Genomic DNA, 20,443 nt, shown 5'->3' with positions numbered 1-20,443 from the left:
CCACCATCTGGCCAGTAAGGAAGGCCCCCAAATCCAGGGCTGGGATATTCTGGAAGAACTACAGGTCTCTCCCTGCTCACAGGGGTGGGGTGGGGGCTACGGATTCATCCCCATCCACTGCCTGTGGCTCCAGCTCCTCATGTGGAAAATGCACCAGAAAACACACTCCAGCTGGCCAGCAGGCTGCAGGAGGGGCTGGGAACCTACCTCAGGAACGCCCTCTAGCGGGCCTACACGGTCCGAGCGAGGCGGCGCCCGGCACCGGTCCCCTGGAGGGCCGCGCCCCGGCTTCCACTGGGGCCCGAGATGAGCGGTGGGAGGGGACAAGGGCAGCACCTGCCCCTCAGAGCCCACCTCCCCGCCAATCCCGAGGCCAACATCTGCTGCAGGGGGAGGGGCAGACGCTGCCTCTAAGACGGTCCAGCGACCCCGCCCACCCCGTGGACACCAGGAAGGGGGTGAAAGGGACCCCAGCAGGTGGAAAGAGAGCGCGTAGATGGCCAAAGAGGGATTAAGAAAGCACTGGGCTTGGGAAGAGGAAGAGGAGAGAGAGAGGACAAAAGACAGGGCAGGAGAAAGAAGGGGGAAACGAGGCACAGCTAAAGGGACAGACACAGAGGTCAGCCCAGATACGCCCCCCGCCCGCCCCTGCCCTCCCACCACGACTGCTGAGCACGTAAAGAGCAGGAGGGCTCTCGTGCCGCCCCTCTCCCGAGGATGTGCTGGTGGCGCGTCCCTCCACCCTGGCACAGCCCCCCGGGGGCTCAGAAGAGAGTGGCGGGCCGAGGGAGTGGAGGGGAGTAAAAGTGAACCGAAGGCAGAACTTGCCGAGCAAAGCCACTTACGCACAGTGCGGCCGGCAGCATTTCCATCCTACCTTTGCTGTCGCCATATCGGCCGGCTCCATGATCGCGGCTTGGCCTAAGGCGCAGCGGCACCGTCCAGAGAGAAAAGGCAGAGTCACACACAGGCCCCCCGCGAAGGACAAACCACCCCTCTGGATGCAGGGGGGATGGGAGGCCTGACCCTCTGGGCCCGCCTCTGTCGGGAGGACAGGGAAGAGCCCTGAGGGCCCCCGGGCAGCCGGGGGGGCCTGGCGTGGCCCCCACTGAGGCCGCGCTCAGGCTGAGTCAGGGGGCGTCTCCCCTCGCTGGGTTATTTCTTGGCAGGAAGCAAGTATGGGTCTCACCAGGGCTCCCCCTGCTGGGGGCAGAGGGCACAGGGAGGGCGGCCCTGCCCTCCCATCACCCGACTGGTACCCACAGGTCAGGCAGAAGGGAGCATGTGGGAAGAGCCAGCGGGCGGGTGCTGAGCAAGTGCTGGGGGTAGCGGGGAGGGGGCAGGCTAGGGGCTGATGGGGGGCGGGCGTGAGAACCTCGAGAAGAAGGTGCAGGCACTCAGATGGAAGCAGAAAGCTGCTGGGCGAGGAGATGCCGGAGCCCCGCACGGCAAGGACGAGAATGCGGAGGGAGAGGAATTCGCCCGGTGAAGCCACTCACCTTGCAATAACATTCAGAGTGACTGAGGCCTACCCAGGAGCCAGGAGCGGGCGGTTCACACCCCCCCTCCCACTCCACTCCCAGAGACTCACAGCCTCTGTCTAAAGGTACATGAGAGCAGCTGGCAGCCCGGCTGGCTCTGCAGAGGCCCCTGGCTCTCGCAGAGCAGCCTGATTGGAGGAGCAGGATGACTTCACCCAGCCCCATTCATCACTCTAGGTTTCCTGCCCAGCAGGGACAGGCCGCTCTGCTTGCAGTGGCTCCAGCTTCCTCACTGGCCTACTTTACCCAGACAACCTGGGATAGGGCTGTGCCCATCAGGGGCGGCCAGGGGAGGCATCAGAGCACCCCCAGGCTCTGGAGGGAGCAGGGGAAAAGGGCTGCTCACATCTCCAGGGGAGCGCAAGGGCTCTAAGGCTTAAAGCAGGCACACGGGTTCACTGGCTCCGGCTGGCCAGCATAAATCCTAAAGAGCAATACCCCGCCGCGAAACCAGCAAGGAAATGAGATTTTATGAGCCGGTGAATCCCTGATCTTCCTACCAGGGGATTAAACACCATTCAAATCTCCGAACACCTTTCTCTCAATCAGGAAGGATAATCTATGGAAAAATAGATCTGTGTCCTCAGAAATGCCCAGTTACCTTCCCTCCCATCACCTTTGCCTCCCTCACCCCCAGTGCTCCCAGCTCTCCTAACGTGCCAATCTAGGCTTGCTATTAAGACATTCATTCCTTCAGGCTTCAGATCCATCAAGGTGGATGGGGCCTTAAACTTCAGCTGCACATTACAGACAGGCAAGCAGGGGTGAAAGACAGACTCTATCTCCCACAGATCACTCCCTAATTCACATGGCCTCCTCGCAGACGGAATGATGCAGATGGAGAGATGCGGAGAGAAATTATCCCTCTTAGTTTCTCCCTACCTTCCTCTCCCTACCCTCTCCCAATCCAGCCCTGGGGCATTGAAAAATCCCCCCGCTAAGCAAGGGTTAAATAGAGAGCCTGAAATATAAAAGAATAAAAAGGCACTGGTGGAGTGATCACTCGTCCGTTTCCACCTACGTTTTCCCTCATTCTTCTCTGCTTCTGTTCAAGCCAGACTGCACAATAAAACCTGGCATTCAGGTCAACCAACACAGACTAGGAAAGAGTTTTCCGAAGGAATTACACCACCACCAATTCTATCAGTCTGGATGAAACAGTAACACTCATATTTGTATAGTGCGCCATAATTTACAAAGCGTTTTAAAAATCTATAACCTCATTTGACATGCATAGGAACTCTTGAGATAGTTATTGTTTTCCCCATGCTAAAGATAAAAAAACAACAACTCAGATTCAGAGAATTTAAGTGACTTGCCCAAGGTCACACATTCAGTATAGCATGGAGGGGGTGCGAACCACTCCCAAATTCCTTCCACTAAACATCAGGCTACCAAATTTCTCATCACTTCACACTTCTTTCCTCCTCAATCTGCCCCCCAACTTCTATTTCCTATTACTCCAGACTCAGCATATAAAAGCTCAACTTATTTTACATTTCCCTCTGGGCCCCATTTTTTTTTTGAAGTAGGCAAATTAGAAGAAAATGCATTACCAAACAGTAGAAAAAAATCTTGGGAATCTCCAGACATTAATGTGTACATTTAGACTAATCTCCTGTGTATACAGTGAAAACTGTTTTTTTTAAAAATCATCAAAGATTTACTTATGAGCATTTTATTTACTAAGGCAAAAAAGAAGACCAAGCCACCTTATCAAATAGATCAACTACTAAGATTAAAATTAAGGGGGAAAAAGAGAGGTTGTGTATCCTGGTTCCTGGAGGTCTTTTTTCCCAGCCAGTATAAGCAAAGCGTTGATCGTTTCTCCCTCTCCTATCCCAACTGACTCTAGTAACCAAGAGGCACCAAGTTCCATAAAACCACATAAACAGGACAAGGATGAGAGCAGCAGAATGTCATTTAGTCCACTGGGATTGGTTTCCTTTGACTCATTGTCTGGTTTCTATAAGCCCGAAAGCAGGGGTTCTTAACAAGGGGTCTGGGAGCTTGAATTGAAATTCTAAAAAGCATTATTCTTGTGGGGACGTGCTGGTGCACGTGTGACATATTTATTAAATAATACACAGTATAGTGTGGACTCAATAAGGGGTCCATGGTTTTTACTTGATTGGCAAAGGGGTCTGTGGAACAAAAAAGGTTAAGAACCCTTGCCCGAGAGTAAGCTTACAGATGTGATCAACTGGTAAAGATGCGAGGTTTTGCTAGCACTACATCATCATCATACCTCAACAAAGGTGTGGAGTGGATGTACTCAGTGGTTGAGCATCTGCCTTGCATGTACAAGGTCCCCGGTTCCCAGTATCTCCTAAAAAAATACAAAGGTGAGGGTGCCAAGCCAGTTTCCCACATGTCAGCTCAAATGCCCGGGATGTTCCTTTTGGCGGCCTGCAGGTACTCTCTGTTCCAGGGATGACAGTCGAACATGCAAGCAGATGGAGAGCGGAAGGCTATACCCGTGCAGGAGGATACTGTGAATTCATTGAGATCACATAGAGGAAAGCAGACATGGCTCAACTGATAGAGTGTCTGCCTACCATATGGAGGGTCCAGCGTTCAATCCCCAGGGCCTCCTGACCCATGTGGCAAGCTGGCCCATGCACAGTGCTGCCACATGCAAGGAGTGCCCTGCCATGCACAGCAGACAACAGGGGGGAAGAGGAGAGAAATAAATAAAATAAATCTTTAAAAAAAAAAAAAAGATCACATAGAAATCAGACCTGTGTTAATGGGAGTCCACCTGGTCCCACAGCAGCCTTCCAAATGACCAAAAACATTTACCTACAGGTTCTTCAGGGCATTAAGCTGTGACCCAGTCCTGGGTGGTGACCATAAGCTGACAGTGGGTTGAAGAGCTGCTGAGCACATGATATTTTATAAAGCAATTTATATATGTCTTGAACTCAAAGCAGTAGGGAGAGTGCTATTCATTACTGAACAGAAGATGGGGCAATGGATAAAAGGGGAAAGGAATAGGTCCCAGGGACCAAAGAAAATCCCAGGAAGATGGAAAAGGGGATGACACTGAATGGGAAAAAGGAAAGAAAAACTGATGCAAAGGGTCTAATCAGTGAGTCCACACCTCTGCTGCTTAACAGAAAGGACTTTAAACAATTCCTTATAACTATCACCTCGGTCTACTCTACACACATTTGCTTTTTGAACTTGAGAGCAGAAGTTCCCTCCCCTGCAACTTCAGCTCATTCCATTTTACCTAAAATTTGTGAAAAGAGAGAAAGGAGTGGGGGGGAAGAAAGAGAGAAAGAGAGGAGAAATGCCTTTTTATAATATTATTTCTTCTCCAAGGCAATTATTTTTATTAGTTATTTTACCCTAAATACTATTTTGTAACTTGTTACTCACTGTACTTATGCACCCGGTTAAGACAACAAAACAAAACAAAAGCTAGATGTTTTTAAAAAGACTTGAGTGCGTTTAGGCAGGCGAGGGGATAAAGAGGAGTGGGAGGCACAGGCGCCCAGGTTTTCTGAGGACAGCGCAGAGGCCAGACGCGGACACAGCACCTGCTCCTTTAGGAAGCGCCTCCCTGACAGCTGCCCCGTGGTGGGAGGAGCTGCCCGGAAGCCGAGGGCTGTTTCACTCCCCGGTCAGAGCAGCTTCCCCCAGCTGCACTATGGGACATGTAGTTCTCTGAGTTAAGGGCAGTCGCACGACCATTATTTGCACCGCTATTTAGTGTGCAGCTCGATATCACTGCCTGCCCACAGTCTACAAATACACGTCAGACTCCTCTTTGTCAAAAACGGTGGAACCCTCCTCTCCAGAGACCAGACGGTGACCGTATACTGAAACAAGGACAGAGTCACAGAACTGCAGGAAGCTAGAAATAAGGACGCCGTTGAGAGGCCACTTGACGTACTTACAGAAAATGACAGCTTCTCTTGAAAGCGGAAGACTGAGAGAGGAAGGAAAAGGAAGGGAGAAAGAAAAGGGGCATGAAGGAGCCAGAGGGAAGAGTGTGTGTGTTCATCTGAGCGTGTGGGGTTTCTAGGTGGCCGCAAGGCGACTTCACGCCTCCTCTGCTTGTTAAATCATCAACCCTGCCCTTCAGAGGAGGTGCCACGCACATGGGTGAAGAGCGTGCATCTCAAGCTGGACGGCTCGGGCTCGAGTTCTGACTCGATCTCCGTGCGGCCGTCGTTGGGCAAGTTACTCAGCCTCTCTGTGCCCTCATCTAAGACAGGATCATAACATCACTCTCTCACAGGCTACTATGAAGATTGACTGAGATGACATTCGGACAGGGCTTAGAACGGTGCCTGGACACAGTAAACACGACACAAGTGTTAGGGGCTTACTGTCTGTCATTCAGTGATTCGTTTCTTGTCTTCCCCTACTCCGTGGGACTCCAGAGCAGAAAATTTTTATGTCTCCCGGACAGTCGATGATGATAGCGGTGTAAAGGGCAGAAGACAAACACACCTACAACAGTAGGTGAAGAATGACATCAAAACGGGGCACGGTGGTGATTAGACTAAAGAAAAGGCTGAGGATCTGAGCAAACAACTACAACCAGAGATGCTTTGGGGTAACACTTAATGGTAGGGAACATCCAGGCAGACCTGGGAGATAGTTTGGAGGAAAAAGTCAGCAAAGAACAGTAAGAACGAGGCTAAAGAGGGAAAGAACAGTCATGAAGAAAATTAGGAAATTTGATAGGGTTGGAAACAGGAGGAGAAAGGAGACAGCGACTGAAGACTAGAAGAGGCATTTCAGCTGGAGGATTGGACCCAAATGCCTGAATAGCTGTGAGAGAAGAGAAACTGCCCGACAGGAAGAACCTGGAAGAGCCAGGTGCTCATGTTGGAGAGTTCAAGGTAGAATTGGTCTTGCAAAGCCATACTGACCTCTGGAGAAGTCGGGTGAGGGTGAGGGCATGGGAGGGCTCGGGGAGGAAGAGTTTCTGAAGCTGGTAGGACAAGGAGAGAGGGAGAGGGGAGGTGAGGCTTAAGGAAAGGAACTAGCTACGCCTTAGGAGCCAGTCGCCTATCCTGGTGCACCCTTGGCTGTGGGGAGACATTAAAGAGGAGCAGAAGGGCTCTTCCAGGAGTTGGCTTGACTGGTTGGTGGGGCGGAGCGCACAGTGCTTGGCGCCGCAGGCTGCTCTGGGGAGCAGTGACATTGGGCACCTCTGCGACTCGCAAGGCAGGCTCGGTGCTGCTAACGTTGCAGCAGTCGGCTCTCCAGGAGGCCCAGGAGAGTATCCACCTGAGAAGGCCGTGCCTTTCCAGCAGCCACAGGCGGACCGGGCAGGGCTGGCGGTGTTGAAGGGAGGGAACCCGCGAGGTGCAGCGCCGCAGCAGAGGCCCCAGACGCGATGGGTTGTACCTCCTAAGGATCTCCCTGTAAATGAGGAGCAGGTCGCTGTTCCTCCCTGGAAAGCAAACACTAAACAACCTGCATTCACCATTCACGTGGGTGAAGCAGAAAAAGAGACTCAGAAGAGGCCAGCGGAATCTAAACAAACAGAATGTGAAGATGTCCTGGCTTTTAATTCAGCTGGTACTTTACCTGCACCAAGAAAACCACTGGTACCTCTTGATTATCCAACGGATGGTAGTTTTGAGTCACCACATACTATGGACAGTTCAATTGTTTTAGAAGATGAAAAACCAGTGAGTGTTAATGAAGTACCAGACTACCAAGAAGACATTCACACATACCTTAGGGAAATAGAGGTTAAAAGTAAGCCTAAAGTGGGTTACGTGAAGAAACAGCCAAATATCACAAATAGGATGAGGGCTATTCTTGTGGACTGGCTAGTTGAAGTAGGAGAAGAATATAAACTACAGAATGAGACCCTGCACTTGGTTGTGAACTATACCGATAGGTTCCTTTCACTGATGTCCATGTTCAGGGGAAAACTTCAGCTTGTGGGCACTGCTGCTATGCTATTAGCTTCAAAGTTTGAAGAAACATACCCCCCAGAAGTAGCAGAGTTTGTACACTTTACAGATGATACCTATACCAAGAAACAAGATATGAGAATGGAGTATCTAGATTTGAAAGTCTTTGCTTTTGACTTAGCAGCACCAACAGTAAATCAATTTCTTACCCAGTACTTTCTGCATCAGCAGCCTACAAACGGCAAAGCTGAAAGTTTAGCAATGTTTTGGGGAGAGTTAGGTTTGATAGATGCTGACCTGTACCTAAAGGATTTGCCATCGGTTATTTCTGGAGCAGCCTTTCATATAGCACTCTACACAGTCACTGGGCAAAGCTGGCCTGAGTCATCAGTACAAAAGACTGGATATACCCTGGAAAGTCTTAAACCTCGTCTCTTGGACCTTCACCAGACCTACCTCAGAGCACCACAGCATGCACAAAAGTCAATAAGAGAAAAGCACAAACATCAAAGTATCATGGTGTTTCTCTCCTTGACCCACCAGAAACACTAAGTATGTAACAGTGAAGAGACTGCTTTGTTTTCTAAGATGTAAATCATTCAAAGTATATGGTGTACAGTTTTTTTATCTTAGGTTTTAATTTTACAATCATTTCTGAATACAGAAGTTATGGTCAACTACAAATTATGATATATATTACTTTCTAAATGGTTTTCATTTTTATGTCTTTTGTACATGTAACTATCTTAGATATTTGGCTAATTTCAAGTGACTTTGTTAAGCAAAGTATTAATAACGCCAGCTATCAGGATAATAATTAATAAATTGATTTGGAAAGCTTAAAAAAATAAATGGGAGGCAGTGGACTTGGCCCAGTGGATAGGGCGTCCATCTACCACATGGGAGGTCCGCGGTTCAAACCCCAGGCCTTCTTGACCCGTGTGGAGCTGGCCCATGCGCAGTGCTGATGTGCACAAGGAGTGCCATGGCACACAGAGGTGTCCCCCGCGTAGGGGAGCCCCACGGGCAAGGAGTGCGCCCCATAAGGAGAGCGCCCAGCACGAAAGAAAGTGCAGCCTGCCCAGGAATGGTGCCGCACACACAGAGAGCTGACACAAAATGACGCAACAAAAAGAAACAGATTCTCATGCCGCTGACAACAACAGAAGTAGACAAAGAAGACGCAGCAAACAGACAGAGAGAACAGACAACTGGGGTGGGGGGGAGAGAAATAAATAAATAAATAAAAATCTTTTAAAAAAAAGGGCTCTTCAAGTTCAAGTCAAGGCTGGATCCACAGAGGGGGACTGTGAAGTCGTCAGCTTCCTACAGTGGGTTGTTTAGGGGCGCTCTTACCTCAAACAAAATTCTGAGGTCTTTGCTGGAATCAGCATCTGTCTGTTTCTGAGTTCCTTAGGGGAAAACAAGATAGAGGACAGACCCACTCTCTATAGCTGCTAGCAATTTCTGAGACCCCACAAGCAACAAGAATGTAAGTGATATGGCTTCTAGAACAGTACAGGGCAGTGTATCAAGGTGGGTAAAATCTAGGGTCACACTGCCTGAAATCAAATGCTAAGCCAATCCTTTAATAGCTGGGTGACAGCTGGAAGGTGTCTTTTGGACCCCAAAAGATCATGCCCTTAGAGCTAATCCATTTCTATGCTTACAAATCTATTGTAGAAGGGACCTTTTGATGAGATTTGGTTAAAGGACCTTCCTTTTGATTAAATTACTTTGGTTAAGTGCCTTTGATTAGACTGAGTGACCCAGGGTGAGTCTTAATCCTCTTACTGGAGTCCTTATAAGTGGAAGGGTACTACAAAGCCACAGACGCAGGAAAAAAATCTGCAGAGAGAGATAAACCCACTAAGCAGAGATAAAGTTGCAAGAGCAAGAGGCTGAAAGCAACGTGGCTTCCTTTCCTTTGGCAGGTCCCTCCTCCTAACCTGTCTTCCTAAAAAACCAGGTGGGAGTTGTCCTGCCAGGCAGACACCCCTGTCCCCCCAGGGTCATTGCCCCTGCCTTCTTCCTGCTGGCTGGGGTCTGATCACCACTGGAAGGGGATCAGATGGCTACTCCTTCCTCTCTGGTTCACCACCAGGGGTGCTGGGGAGCCCAGTGGAGAAAGAAAAGGAAAGGTGGAAAGAAGGCTGGCTCATGAAAACACCTAAGGGACAGGGGCTTCACCCGGTACCTGCAGAGAGGTAAGAGCACAAATAGCTCAGTTCTGAGCCCAGGCATAATCGAGAAACTGAAAGAAAGTATCAGAAAGAGATGTTGCCAAACAAAGAGACGTACTGGAACTTTCTTGCACCAAGCTTGTTAAAATCCTAAAGCACTTCTCAAAATCAACAAGGTTCATGAAAAGATAAAAAACAAAAACAAAAAACCCTACTTCGCCCTAAGGCATATTGACTGGATTTGAAGTTGAGAATCAATGAGGTGCTACTCTCTTGTTAATTTTTTTTCCTGTCCTCTTTGGGTTTGAAACTTTCCAAGGGGTAATCATATTACAGACTCTCTCACACATCTCCGCATCTGGAGTTGCAGTTCTGAAAGCGCCATCAGATCCAAGAAAAAGCAGAAATTTCTACGGTGGATCCCAAATGCTCCTAAAACCACGTTTCCTTGCTCAAAGGGAAGCCATTAGTGTTATAAATAAGAACTTGAACTCCAGAGTTGAATCCCAGCGTGCCACTTTATGGCAGTGCACAACTGGACAACCCAAGTCTGTTTCCTTATTCAGAAAATGGGTTACTATTGTGATTAAATAAGACTGCACACGGATGCAGTATCTAGAACTATTTTGTTCTAGACACCACCTATAGACTGCCTATTTTAGGTCTACATAGGAGCTGTTACAATAAATAACAAATAATACCTCAGAACTTAGATTGTCCCCACAAACTAAGCACACAGGCACTCCATGTTGTCTTGTGTTTATTCTTCACATTTGTATATCACTTGCACCGAGGTTCTTTTGCAGAAAAGGACCTCAATTTCCTTAGCAAATTTCCCACGATGGAAGTTATTTACTCAAAGGCAGGTGACCATTTGATGTAGGAACTGAAGTTCATGAGTCAGGAAGGAATACAGAATAGGTACTGCACATCCGCAGGTCTATGTTCTATACCTCTATTTACAAGACGACTAAGTTAAACTCTCAGCAAATGGGACTCCACCCCATCATTTAAGATGCCCAGAAAAGGAAACACAGGTAACAGATGCTTCACTTCTAACAAAGAGCAGCTGAAATCGTGGTGGAGTCACGTCAATAAACCAGAGTCTCAAAAGCCTAACCTTCGATTTATTTACTCAGCGCCCCCCCTTCTTGCTCATTTAAAGGGCACAAGAGAGGTTCTGTGTTTGTGCAGGGGAAGGAGAATAGGTAGGTATGTACTCACAAACATTGCCCACTACCTCAGCCCCTCACCCCATCCCCCTGGGCCCTTTTTAAGTAGGGCAAGCACAGTAGATTCTGTGCATCTAGAGGGAAGATTTTCACCTTCAGACTATGGAGAAATGGGGAAGAGAGGGGGAGAGGGCCCAGCAATTAATTGCTTGTGGCTCACATGCCTGATGGAAAGAAAAGACGCACTGAACAACCTGGATAGTTGCTGACAGGTAAGATGAAATGATTAAGTTAATTACACACCCACTCACCTTTCTCCTTGCTGTAGGATGGTGATTCTTGGGTCATGGAGAAGCCGGGTAAGGGAAAAAGGAGCTGTGCACAGGTACGCGTCTCCCCAGGCTGGCGTTAAAAAGGGCACTAGAGGTTCCCTAAAACTGCAGGCACGGGTCAGGAATGGGACACCCGGGCCCTTCCCTGTCCCAGCCTCAGTAAATGGTACGCTTGATACCAGCTGGAGCAGGGATCCCAGACGATTCTGAAGTGCATTAAAAGGTTAAGGACCACAGCCTTAAAACCGTGGTCTCCCACGGTGGCCGCTCATTATAAAGGGGATATGTACATTTCTCCAGGGTAATGCAGGAAAAGAAATATCAGAACTTGTATTTATATTTATTTTTATCTCATCCTCTTTAAAAAATGTGTTTCAATGTGCTATACAATATGCAAAATATTTTGTACAGTGGTTATTTACAGATGATTTATATAAATAAATGTGTACATTTATACTGGTGGTACCTGCTCAAAACATGTTTACTGAAAGGGGTTTGCCACCAAGCTGGAGTATTGATTCCTGCCACAAGGAATTCTTAGAAGTCTAGATGAGAAAGCAAGGAGTGGGCTCAGCAAACAGCCACGCTGGGGTTACCTTATGTATCAGTGAGGTGTGTGGAGAGAACGCAGGGGTTCTGCACCCCAATTGCACCTCAGTCCTGGAGGAAGAGGAGGCAGAGACCACAGTAGAGCGCGGGGCCGGCTGAGGCTGGATTCTCTGCCTTGAACCCCCGAGTGGCCCCCACTCAGGTGCCCTCTCCCCCTGGCTCACAGGAGGAGGGGATCTCTCCCAGCAGGAAGTAGGGGTTCGGCTGGGGAGTGAGCCTCACCATCCGTCCTGGCTGTCCAACTCTAAATCCCAACTCTGCCATCAGCAGGGAGGGTTTGCTGAGTTATAATTAATACTCTGCCCCTCTTCTCAGAAAAGAAGAAATGCTGGAGTAGGAGAAACACAGAGCAGGTGACGGCTACACCTGCAGACAGTTCTGCTGACAGCAGCAGGAGCCAGAGACGAGCTCAAAACGGGGAGCTGGGGGGGGGGGCAGACAGGAGCACCCTCTTGCTTCTCTGCCCTTGCCCCAGGTCAGAGCTTAGCCCAGACCTGAAAAACATCCTACTCCTCTGCAATCTGAGGGCCTGATGCGCTGTCTTCCACAAGACCATCTGATTCCCCAAGAGGATGTGTGTTTAGATCCGAAAAAGGGGAAAACTTGAGGGGCATTCACAGATCAAACAGTGTCCGTTACTACAGACATTTCACAAAGACTAATCGATGTACACAGAATCCCACGATCAAGGAATGTGAAGGCTGGGGGGCAAAAAAAAAAAAAACACCCTGCATTATTCCCTTGTTCATTTCTCTCGGAACAAATGTTTTTGAGTACCTCCCATGTGTCCAGGCACGTGCTACATGCTGGATATACACTAGTGAAAAGAACAAAGACGGTCCTGCTCTCCTACAGCTTAGGGACAGGCCGGGGAGACAGACCACCCAAGTCAGCAAACAAATGCAATTATAAAATGTGATAAAGACCAAGACAGAAAATAACCCCGTGTGGTGGTGCAAGCGCAGGGAGAAAACCTCCCAGGGCAGGGTGGTGCGAGAAGGCCTCTGAGACCATGACTGCTTACAGCTGGGGAAACTGAGGCTCACGGAGGCGTGAACAGTGAGTTGCTAACAGAGAGGAGGGCAAGCTCAGGTCCTGCTGAGTCGTTCCTCTCTGCCGCTGCTCCCTCCTGCACCAGGCTGCCGTGACAGCATTGTTCCTGCCACCTGAGCGCGAGAAGCCCCCGGGACCCCTTTTGTCGTTATTTACAATGAAACGCAAAAAAGAAAAGAAAAACAAAACAAAACAATGAAACGTGTCCGCTGCAGCATTTGAATGAAGTGAGCCCCCTTCTGAGGTCGGGGCTCTTCCCAGGCAGCCGGAAGGGGCTGAGTGCCTCCTGGCCCGCACCCCTGCAGAACCCCAGCAAGGCTGCCTGCACATGGAGAGCACTTCCACACGCCCAGTGTGGCGGGCTCTTCACCTCACCCTCAAGGCAAGTGAGGCAGTTTACGTGACCGGCTTCCCTTGGCAACCAAACACCGCCTCCCATGGACCGATCCACGGTTCACCCAAACCAAGTCCTCAAACTCCCAGTTCTCTAGGAGCTCAAAACTCACCCTCCACCTAGCTGGTAGGCTTAGCAAAAACCTAGTGTTGGCTGCTGATAACAACAACAAAAGCTCCCTGCACGGAGTGCTTGCTACATGCCAGGCACAGCGCTACGTGCTTTTCCTAGTCCAGCTCATTTTCATCCACTGCACAAAGCAGGTACAATGTCTCCAGCTTTCAAAGAAGGAAATGGGTTCAGAGAGGATAAAATGATTTTCTGAAAACACTACAGCTAGTGAGCGACGGAGCCAGAACTTCAAGTGAGGTCGCTGGGTCTCAAAGTGTTACTGGGTCCCACACAACCATTGCTGGCAGAATCCTGTCCCTGCCACCAGTGCCACACGGAGGACGAGAGAAGCCCTGAGTCTCGCATTATCTGTTGTGCTTTGTGCAAGGTACTGCACTGGGTACTCGGTACCCGAGAAGTCTTCATTCGCTCAGAGCACGGAAGCAGCCCGTGACCACCCCTGAAACGTCTGTCCTGAGATCGCCCCTGGGGGGACCTCATTGGACAAACAGTCCCTGGCAGCGACGCCTGTGTGTGTTGAGAGACCAAGAGAATCCAGATCGAGTCGCCTACTACCTCTAGCCTCTCCCGTGGCTTTTCTTTCTCCTTCCTTTTCTCTCTGCACCCATGTCTCCCGTCGTCCCTTTTTCTCACTGCTTTGATCCTCTTCACACGCAATAAAGCTGCTCTGGAGCTTCCCTCTCTCTCCATTGCCTGCCAGCCTCCAAATTCAACCCAGATTCTAGGGGCTGGAACATCTTCCTCCTCCAGAAGATCTCCTGCTGCTTCTCACGGAGGCCGAGGCACAGAGCGTGCAGCGCTGCCCTCAAGCCCACCAGGCCTGGGGCCCCTGCCCCGCCTTAGGTAAACGCCTCCACCCCCTGCTCACACCTCCCACTCCGGCATCTCTGGCATCAGAGCAAAGTGGTCAAACGAGCAGATCTAGGCTGAATACACAATCAACGCCCCCCAACACCTCACTTGTAGGTCCCGATCACCAGAAGGGCATTTTAACCCCCCAAATACACAGCACCTCTACTCAAGGGACCCTACACCAGACAGAATGCACTTTCTCTATAGCTCCTTGTCCCTGGGGACCTCCAAACTCTTTGCCAACTGAAGTAGGAAAAGGATTTTGGAGAGGAAAAGGATTTTCCCCGGGAAGTTACAAAAAAGGACTAGGACAAAACCTCCCAGCCCAGCGATCCCACCATTGCAGGGCCACTCGGCTGGACCCCCTGCAGCCTCTCTTATGGTACCGTCACTTGGCAGGAGCTACAAAACCCCCAAACACTCCTGCCCCTGGGAAGAGTCCCAGGAGATCCCAAAAGAGCCAAGGGTAAATTCCTTGCGCCCTGAACTCCAGGGGGCCCTGCCACCTACTTGGCTCGGAGAAAGGACAGCCTCTTCCTCAGGGAGGAGACGTGGTAGTGACAGGCCTGCTTGACGGCCGAGCTGCAAGAGATGGTCTCGGAGCGCAGATTCTGCACCATGCTGGGCCCGGGCCAGGGCAGGGCACATGGCACCTGGGGCGCCCCCTGGAGCTGCGTGGAGCTGCTGCCGCTGCAGTTTCCCCAGCTGTCGGCCGTGGACTCCTGCACGTCAGCCCTCTCCCAGCTGTTCAACACGAGACACAGGCAGGTGAGGGGCCCAAGGGTGGGGGAGCCTGAAGTTCCGTATTACCAGGATCCCCTGTGCCCTCTGCCCAAGCCACCGTCCCTAAGAGAGCCCTTCTCCATCCTTCCATGCCTGGCAGCGCTCTGGGCAGTGGGTCAGTTTCCTTTCCTCCTTTGTCCTCAGACAGGAGGACGGAGCTGTACCTGCATGTGATGTCAGCTGCCGGGGCCAGAAGGGGGGAGGGCTACCGGCAGTGCTCCCACAGGGAGTGCTCCTTGGCACCTTCCCCACGGAGGGAGCTGCCTGGAGAGATCACCTGAGAGTCCACAGGGCCGTGGGGAATTCACTAGCCAGGCAGGAAGATGGGGCAGTATGGAGTGCTCTGGAAATAGGCTATTTTGGGACTATTTCTGGGATAGAATAAGCAGAATTTGAAAACATCTTTCCTTAGTCTAATAGGAAGCTGTATGTCCCAGTGGCTAGATGTGTTGAAAGTAGTGGGCCTGGATTCTAGTCCTGCCACATCTCCTGAGACCTGCTGTTAGACCCCAAATGCCACTACCTGGTTCTCCATTCATTTTTCCATGAATTCCACGTACATTTTTTGAGCAATTACTCTGTGCCAGACACAAGGCATACAGCTCCTGTCTTCCAGGGGCTCATCAGCCAGTGGGGGGACCCGTAAGCCAAAGATTGTACACAAGCAAACAACAGTCTATGGCTATACTTGAAAAACAGTTGTTAGAATACAAGGTCCAAGGCTCAAATCCAGAGCCTCCTGACCCACGTGATGAGCTGGCCCACACGCAGTGCTGATGCGTGCAAGGAGTGCTGTGCCACGCAGGGGTGTCCCCCACATAGGGGGGCCCCCATGCAAGGAGTGCACCCCGTAAGGAGAGCCACCCAGTGCAAAAAAAGTGCAGCCCGCCCAGGAGTGGTGCTGCACACACAATGCTGCCTCAGCAAGACAACACAACAAAAAAGAGACATAGATTCTGGGTGCCGCTGACAGGAATACAAGTGGACACAGAAGAACACACAGTGAATGGACACAGAGCAGACAACTGGGGGGGAAGGGGGAGAGGAGGAAAAAAAAAGAATACTTGCCCTCCCTACCACAACTGGAAGAAATGTCTGAGTTCCAATAAGGCAGGGAACGTCTTTTAAGAGGTTCAGAAAGAATACGATACAAAAATTTCCCAAATTAACTTTATTTCCACTCTACCTTCCCTGATCCTAGGCGATGATCCTATTACAGAGAAAACAGACCCTGCTGCTTCCTAACCTTTCTAGCCCATCACCCATGAACTCACCTGTATCCACACCAATTATTATCTCCAACGGAAGGCTAATTCTTTCACCTTGATCTTGAATCCTATGACTCAACTCTGGAGACCTCTCTTCTTCCTCACACTCTACATCCAACCCCTCACCAATTCCTGGCTATTTTGTCCTCTAAATACATCTTGAATTCATTTGCTTTTTTTTATTTTCACTACCACTATCCTAAGTTCAAACTACCAAAACTCCTTGCGTGAACTATTGTATTGGCTTCTTTTTTTTCTTTTAAATTTCTCCCCACCCCCTTGTTTTTCACTTGCATGCCTTTTCGTCTTCCCTATTTCTTTAGGAAGCACCAGAAGCCCAACCCGGGACCTCTGATGTGGGATGAAGGTGCCTAATCACTCAAGCCACCACCTCCACTCCCTGCTTTTGTTGTGTTATATTTCTCCTTCCTGCATCTCTTGTTGCATCATCTCGTTGTGTCAGCTCACCGCGCCTGCCCGTGGCATCAGCTTACTGTCTTCTTTTAGGAGGGACCAGGAACCTCTGCTTCTTCCTTTGTTATGTCTCTCATTGTGTTTTTTTCTTTTTGTGTCTATTGTTGTGTCAGCTTGCCGGCAGGCTATCTTCTTTAGGAGGCACTGGGATCCGAACCAGTGACCTCCCATGTGGTAGGTGGGAACCCGGTCACCTGAGCCACATCAGCTTCCCTATATGAGCCTCTTAAATGGCCCAGCTGATCTCCCTGCATCCTCCTGGGCAGCCTCCATTCTTTCTTGCAATTCAAGCCATCTTTTCAGAATGCAAATCTGATCCTGTCACAGCCCTTTGATGGGTTCCCAATGCCTTGTTTTTGGAGAGAGGTGAGGAGGTACCAGGGATTGAACCCAGGACCTCACACATGCACAGCAGGTGCTCAGCCACTGAGCGACACCACTTCCCTCCTGATGGTTTCAGAGTAAAGACTAAATCCTTGTCATGGCTAGCCAAGCTCCTGCCTCATCTCATCTTATCTGTCTCATCTCGCTGGTTCCTCCCCATCTTTCTAATCTGAGCTTGAGCATTACAGCCTTCTTCCATGCCCCTTGGCCAGGTCGAATTTCTCTGATACGCTCTCGTAATTATGTTCCCTTACTTTAATGCACACCTTACCTTAATGCACATCTCCAAGTTTGTATTAACACTCAATTGTGTTAATATTGTCTCCTCAACTGTGCCAGAAATTCCATGAGCATATAGTACATAATTGATAACTGTTTGCTGAATGACAAATGAACTATCTCCTCTTTGCAACTCTCAGCCTTAACCTATCAGTTTCTATTTCAGTGATAATAAAAGTGTTTGTGTCTCTCCATATTAAAATAAAATGTCTCCTCAACCTCCTCTGCCTTTTCCTCTAGGTATCCTCCCTGCTTCTTGCCTTCCCAGGCAAACTTCTAGAATGAACTCTCAAGGTTCTGGCTCTTCTCTCTCCCTTGCACAGACTCTTCCCAAACTTCCTTACAGTCCAGCCACCAATACCCACTCATTCCTCCTTCAGAGGATGCCTTTTCAGCCTCAGCTTACCTATTTCCACCCTTTGACTCTTCTTTCTTGCTTTCATGTTATTTCCTCCTAGTTTTCCTGGCTTCAGTGTGCAAACCTCTGCAAATTCCTCCTTCCCTTCCCTTCTGCTAAACTTTGCTAATCCCAAGACTCTTGCCTCAACTACGTTCTTACTGATGTGCTCTTCCAAGTAATTACTTTCAAACAAATAGATTTAGTCCTGTCTTCTGAGCTTTGAACAGGCAGAGCTAACTTCCCAGTGTATCTCTCCCCCTGCAAGCTCCAACAGCACTTCCGACTCCTACACATGTCCAAGTTAAACTCACCACCACCCCCGCTCTTCAAATCTGCCTGTTTCCTTCCTTGACCCAATATTTTAGCAATAGTAATAGTTATAATAATTAATAATAACAGAAGCACATACCTAATACTAGCACTCCGCCTTTTTTTTTTTGAGGTCCGAGGGGGTCGCACATTGAACCCAGAACCTCCTGTGTGGGAAGCCGGTGCTCAACCACTGAGCCACACTGGCTTCCCAGAGTTGGTCTTTTTTTTTTCGTTTGTCTTGTTTGTTTTTGCTTTTTTCAGGACACACCAGAAACCAAACTCGGGACCTCCCATGTGGGAGGCAGGTGCTCCACACTCTGCCTATTCACACACACGTACAGTATGGACTGTTATTACACCCATTTTATAGATGAAGAGAGTGGGTCACTGAGGTGAAGTGACTTGCCCAAGACCACACGGCACGTGGCAGAAACAGAATCACAACCCAGAACCACAGCCTCTAGACAACGACACCTTTTATTTGCAACCCAAGCTAGAGAACTGAGGCCCACAGTAGACAAGCCCCTTCAGCCCAGGGGTACGTCCTGTCAAATCAGCTTCTCAAGTATCTTTAACTGGTTCCTTCTTTTCTGACTTCCCTGGCAAGACCAGAATCCAGAGCCCTGTCCTGGTCTCAGCTGAAATGCCACTGCTTCTGTCAGCCCAGCCCGGGGTGGCCCCTGCCACAGTCTATCACATCACCTAGAATTTTCTTCTTAGCACTTACTACTCAGTGTTTCTTATTTTTTGTTGTCTATCGTCTACCACCCCTCACTAGAAAGGGGAGGCACTGTGGTCAGCTCGTTCCTTGCTGTAGCCTCAGCACCTGCAAGAGTGGCTGGCATGTCATATGTGCTCAGCGCCCCTTGTTAAATGAGGGAATGAATGGGCAAACTATTACACAGTTTCCTTCCTTATCTAGCTGCTTCCAGTCTTTCTCCCTGAAATCCATCTCCCACAAAGTGAGACCAAAGTGATTTTTCTCACAAGAAAATCTGGCTGAGACCTGGGTACCCCCTTTTTCCAAATCCCTCAGGGATGCTCCATCATCTCTGACTATAACCCACTGCTTACCACAGGAGGACAGCCTGCCCAGCTCCTCTCCGCCTGCCCAGCTCCTCTCCACCTGACCAGCTCCTCTCCGCCTGCCCAGCTCCTCTCCGCCTGCCCAAACACGCCTTCTGGTCACTCGCCAGCCACCACGTTCCTAGGACGCTACGCTCCAGCAACACTGAAGCAGCTGCAGTTCCCAGCAGTCCCTGCTTCCTCACGCCTCCGTGCTTATGGACACCATGTCCCCTCACCTGGGAGTGGTGTCCATGTGACAGGCTCCTCCTCACCTGGCCGCTCCCGGGTGAAGCAACCCCCACCCCCACTGAAGCCCCAAGCAGGGCAGGTGTGTTCTCCCCAGGCAAGTTTCAGGACTCCCCTGAGCCTCCGTTTCCTACACTCTAACACGGAGATAACAGTAGCAGCTACTTGACAGAGTTGTGGAGAGGATTAGATTAAAAAGTGCTTGCGAGATTCATCGCATGTGTACCACACAAATGCAAGGTGTTAACAGGGGGATATGGAAACTCCGTATTTTCTGCATGATTTTTATGGAGACACACAACTTACTTAATTAAAAAAAGAGAGAGAGAGAGAGACACTGTGCAGGGTTTGGAGCACAGAGTAAGCACTTATGTACAAAGGAAGCAGGCGCTCAACCACGGAGCTACACCTGCTCCCCTTTACTTTGTAAACAGGGCAGGAATATCTTGCCATAAGACAGCAGGCTTTTAAGGCGGAATACCATGTCTTGATTTATTCAGTAATCCTTAGTGTCTACAGCTGACATTTTGAAGGTGTTCAATATTCTGCACATTTTTACCATCTCTGCTTCTTCAAGGACAGAAGAGTATAGATCTGCTGAGAAACAGAGTCAAATCTCAGAATAGCCACAATCATCAGACTACCAGCAGCTACCATGATATATGCCAGGTTCTTTACATATAAAGAATAAAAGAACATAAAGAATAAAGGAAGTATCCTTTATTCTTTACAAGAACATGATAGACTTTAGAATTTTACAAACAAGGAAACAAAGGCTGTCGAAAGCTAAGTAAATTGATTTTAAAAATGTACCATTTGTCTGGTTTATCGGACTTACCCTGGCCTGCTAACAGGGAGGTGAAGAAGGTCAACCCCCACACCAGGGAGCCAAGAGTGCCTACAACTACAAGCAGAGAACTGCATCCATCATTCATGTGGAATCTAAGCTCCCTCTCGATATAGAGGGGGAGTGGACATAACCATCCCAGGTCCACGGGATGGAGGAATAGAGAATGGACTAGAGTGGACTTACTGATATTCTACTATGGAACTGTTGTGATTAGTAATGAAAG

The 20,443-nt window shown here is 49.4% G+C and overlaps 1 protein-coding gene and 1 pseudogene across 3 annotated transcripts in view; one reads left to right on the top strand and one right to left on the bottom strand.

Annotated features, from left to right (window-relative positions):
* GRAMD1B (GRAM domain containing 1B) overlaps nucleotides 1-20,443 on the bottom strand; it is a 200,836-nt gene that overhangs the window by 133,655 nt on the left and 46,738 nt on the right. Inside the window, exons 1-2 of one of the 3 annotated variants that reach the window (XM_058289427.2) lie at nucleotides 1,500-1,596; nucleotides 878-921 (exon numbers count right to left, since the gene is read on the bottom strand). The exons of the other annotated variants lie outside the window; for them this stretch is intronic. The gene's annotated coding sequence lies outside the window, so the exon portion shown is untranslated. Of the gene's footprint in view, nucleotides 1-877; nucleotides 922-1,499; nucleotides 1,597-20,443 lie in introns of those variants that run through there. 3 annotated transcript variants of the gene reach the window in all.
* LOC139437725 (cyclin-A2 pseudogene) lies at nucleotides 7,116-7,998 on the top strand (annotated as a pseudogene).

Source organism: Dasypus novemcinctus, chromosome 27 (assembly GCF_030445035.2).
Source record: "Dasypus novemcinctus isolate mDasNov1 chromosome 27, mDasNov1.1.hap2, whole genome shotgun sequence".
In the NCBI taxonomy this organism is placed as follows: Eukaryota; Metazoa; Chordata; class Mammalia; order Cingulata; family Dasypodidae; genus Dasypus; species Dasypus novemcinctus.
The sequence above is the reverse complement of the archived record's forward strand: the minus strand, read 5'-3'. Positions and strand labels throughout refer to the sequence as shown.